Here is a 4,564-nt window from a genome sequence, read left to right as displayed (position 1 = left end):
TCCCTTTCCTCACCTTCTCCCTTTCCTCACCTTCTCCCTTTCCTCACCTTCTCCCTTTCCTCACCTTCTCCCTTTCCTCACCTTCTCCCTTTCCTCACCTTCTCCCTTTCCTCACCTTCTCCCTTTCCTCACCTTCTCCCTTTCCTCACCTTCTCCCTTTCCTCACCTTCTCCCTTTCCTCACCTTCTCCCTTTCCTCACCTTCTCCCTTTCCTCACCTTCTCCCTTTCCTCACCTTCTCCCTTTCCTCACCTTCTCCCTTTCCTCACCTTCTCCCTTTCCTCACCTTCTCCCTTTCCTCACCTTCTCCCTTTCCTCACCTTCTCCCTTTCCTCACCTTCTCCCTTTCCTCACCTTCTCCCTTTCCTCACCTTCTCCCTTTCCTCACCTTCTCCCTTTCCTCACCTTCTCCCTTTCCTCACCTTCTCCCTTTCCTCACCTTCTCCCTTTCCTCACCTTCTCCCTTTCCTCACCTTCTCCCTTTCCTCACCTTCTCCCTTTCCTCACCTTCTCCCTTTCCTACAATATCATTAATGTTATTACTATTATTGATATCAATAACAGTAATTATCATTATTATCATTGCCATCACCACTATTATTATTATGATTATAATAATGATAAAGATGATGACGATGCTAATGATGATGACAATAATAATAATAATAATAATAGTAACAGTAATAATGAAATACTAATAAAAACAAAAACAATGATAATAATAATGATAATGATAACAATAATAACAATGGTAACAATACTACTAATAATAATGACAATAATAATAATAATTATTATTATTACTACTATCATTATTAATATTATTACTGTTATTATCATCACCATTATTATTATTATAGCAATAATAACAATACCAAAGTCAACAACAGTAGCAACAGTGATAACCGTGGTGATGATGATAGTTGTGATAATGCATGCAACAACAAGACCAACAACCTTAATAGCAAGGCCGATAACAAGTGAGATAGGTCAATGCACCAATTCATAGCAACAACATCGTTTTTTTCCCCACCACGATAAAATTCAAAAAGGGAGGTTAATTAATCTTCTTTTTTCTTCATCCTATAAGCATATCTGGATGGTGCATTAAAGAAGAAAAAAAGTGAGAAGAGAGAGAGAGAGAGAGAGAGAGAGAGAGAGAGAGAGAGAGAGAGAGAGAGAGAGAGAGAGAGAGAGAGAGAGAGAGAGAGAGAACTACAAGGCGAAAGAAGTTGCATTTTAGTTAATTCGTGTGTTTTAAGATGCCTAACCGGTCTTCTTGAACCCTGCATCAGCCTGTGCTAAATCGAAGAGGGATTTGTCACCGGGTCGTCCCTCCTGCGTCCTATAAACTAGGGACACGAAGAAAGTAAAAAGGAGACGATGCTTTTCCATGTGTTTTTTTTTTCCTTTTTGTGTTTTTGTTTTTGTTTTTGTTTTGTTTGTTTTTTCGTTGTCGATATACATTTCTTAATTATTTCGCTTCTTTGTTCTCTTTGCTTTTTATGTGTACAATCGCAATAAAGAAGTGAAATCACCGGAATAATATGCAAAACATGACGTTTCGAATAAGAATAGATTCCTCATCAGTCAAAAGAGACATAAGGCCACTGTGGTTCATTTCTATTCTAATCTTCTACTTTCTTCCCTTTCTTCTTTCCCATTTTCTCCCGTTCATTTTTCATCTCTTTGGCTTTTTGTTATTTACATGTTGCGCCCCCCCCCCCCCTACCCCCTGCTGAATATTTTACTCCTTCGCCTTCATCTCTCTGCCCCCCCCCCTCCCTCCCCTCCACTCTCTCTCTCTTGCAACATGAATGTGTCTGAGGAGTTATTGCATGCCTTTGTGATGCCTTTCCTTCACTACTGCCAGAGCTTTTTATATGTACTAGATTCTGTTGCATAAGGATTTTCCAACAAAGGGACTGTATTGTTTAAAAGTACCAGTAAGATTTAAATCACTTTGATTATGCTACTATATATTTAAACACACACACACACACACACACACACAAACACACACAAACACACACACACACACACAAAAAAAAAAAAAAAAAAAAAACAGACACACACATACACACACACACACACTCATATATATGTGTGTGTACGTGTGTTTGTGTGTGTGTGTGTGTGTGTGTGTGTGTGTGTGTGTGTGTGTATGTATTTATGTATGCATGTATTTTTCTCAGAACGGTTCCAACCTGTCTCATGAACTTCTATATTGTACCTCTCCACGCCCTTTCCCCTTTTCCCTCTTTTCTCGTGCCAGACGGGAAACAGAGAAATAAAAAGAGAGAAAAAAAGGGAGTGATAAGAGAGAGAAAGACAGGAGGGGGGTGTCTCTCTACACGTCTAGTTTTTGTCTCTTATCCCCCCCCCCCCTGGTTTCTCGTGTGATCCGACCACTCAGTGTGTCTCGGCAGGATTAGTTTTCGACTTTCGGATCGCGGATACTTTTCCTAATGTGTTGGAAAAGTGTGTTTGTTTATTTAGTATGACATGGTTTGGAAAAGTGTGTTTGTTTATTTAGTATGACATGGTTTGGAAAAGTGTGTTTGTTTATTTAGTATGACATGATTTGGAAAAGTGTGTTTGTTTATTTAGTATGACATGGTTTGGAAAAGTGTGTTTGTTTATTTAGTGTGACATGATTTGGAAAAGTGTGTTTATTTATTTAGTGTGACATGATTTGGAAAAGTGTGTTTATTTATTTAGTGTGACATGATTTGGAAAAGTGTGTTTGTTTATTTAGTATGACATGGTTTGGAAAAGTGTGTTTGTTTAATTAGTATGACTTGATTTGGAAAAGTGTGTTTGTTTATTTAGTATGACATGGTTTGGAAAAGTGTGTTTGTTTATTTAGTATGACATGGTTTGGAAAAGTGTGTTTAATTAGTATGACATGATTTGGAAAAGTGTGTTTATTTATTTAGTGTGACATGATTTGGAAAAGTGTTTTTATTTAGTATGACATGATTTGGAAAAGTGTGTTTGTTTATTTAGTATGACATGGTTTGGAAAAGTGTGTTTGTATATTCAGTATGACATGGTTTGGAAAAGTGTGTTTATTTAGTATGACATGATTTGGAAAAGTGTTTTTATTTAGTATGACATGGTTTGGAAAAGTGTGTTTGTTTATTTAGTATGACATGATCTGGAAAAGTGTGTTTATTTATTTAGTGTGACATGATTTGGAAAAGTGTTTTGTTTAGTATGACATGATTTGGAAAAGTGTGTATATTTGTCTGGTATTGTGTATGTGTACGTTTATCACGGATGTGTTATTTTGTTATTGTTATTTTATAGTTACGTGGATGTTTACCAGGTGTTGCATGAACGATTTGAATGCAATATATATACGTGTATAGATACACGCTGGCAGAAGGAAAAACACAGTTCAAATACTTTACTGTGTGAAGTCTTCCTGCTATTATATCGACGCGGTATAGTGCTTTGTTATCAGGAACGCGTGCTTTATCTGTGGATAGGAAAGTAATCATACTGTGCATGCCTCTCTACACATAATCACACGTCCAAATAAAAAAGGAAGAAAGAATATATGTTTTTCATTCGTATGTATAACGCAAGTATACATCTCGCAATTTACGTGCATTCTGTGATAGCTCTTTAACATTTGAATCGTAGGTTGAAATCGTTCACATTTATATCGAAAAAAAAGAATGAAAAATACTTATACAAAAAGTGAATAAGACATAATCAAGAGTAACGTGACATCAAACGACCTCTCGACTTTCCACCTCTCGTCCACCACTTTTCATCCACTTTACGCTGTCTCCCTCTCCACTTCCACATTTCTTTTTCTTTTCTTCTTCCCCTTCTATTTTTTTTTTATTTGTTTTTTTTTACTTGTAGATCCATGACACCATTTTCTTTTCAAAAGATAAATATGTTCTAAACAGAGGAAATGGAGGGAGAAAGCCACAAGACATAAGAAAAAAGGGGGGGATAGCTAACTCCCTTGAGGAACCCCGTTCACCATGTCAGACAAGTGAGGTCTGTCGTAGGTATTAGGACCAGCTTCCTTATCTCTAAATTCTATCTCAAGGCAAGAAAAGGAAGAAGGAGGAGAGGAAGGGGATGGAGAAGGAGAAGGAGTAGGAAAGGGAGAAGAATAGGAAGAAGGAGTAGGAGAAGAAGAAGAAGCAAAGTGAGAAAAAAGGAAGAATGAGAATTAGTAAAAGAAAACGAGAAAAAGAATAAGAAGAGGAGTAAGAAGAGCTACAATTAATAAAATAATAAAAGAAATAAAAGAAGAAGAGGAAGAGGAAGAAGCAGAAGGATTAATAGAAGAAAAAACATATAGAGAATAACTAGGAAAAGAGATAGGAATAATGGCAACAATAATGATAATGTTAGTGATGATAATGATAACAATAATGACGAGAAAAAAGAGGAAAGAAAATGAAGAAAGGGAGAAACAGAAAAAAGTTAGCAAACACGAATCTCGACAAAGGCAATGCTTGAGCTGCCCCTGCTCACTACAGAAGCTTCTCCACATTGAGTGCTTTTTAACAGGCGAGAATCAACATTTATCATTT

This window comes from Penaeus chinensis, chromosome 25, assembly GCF_019202785.1.
Source record: "Penaeus chinensis breed Huanghai No. 1 chromosome 25, ASM1920278v2, whole genome shotgun sequence".
Classification (NCBI taxonomy): domain Eukaryota; kingdom Metazoa; phylum Arthropoda; class Malacostraca; order Decapoda; family Penaeidae; genus Penaeus; species Penaeus chinensis.
This window is presented reverse-complemented; position numbering follows the sequence as displayed.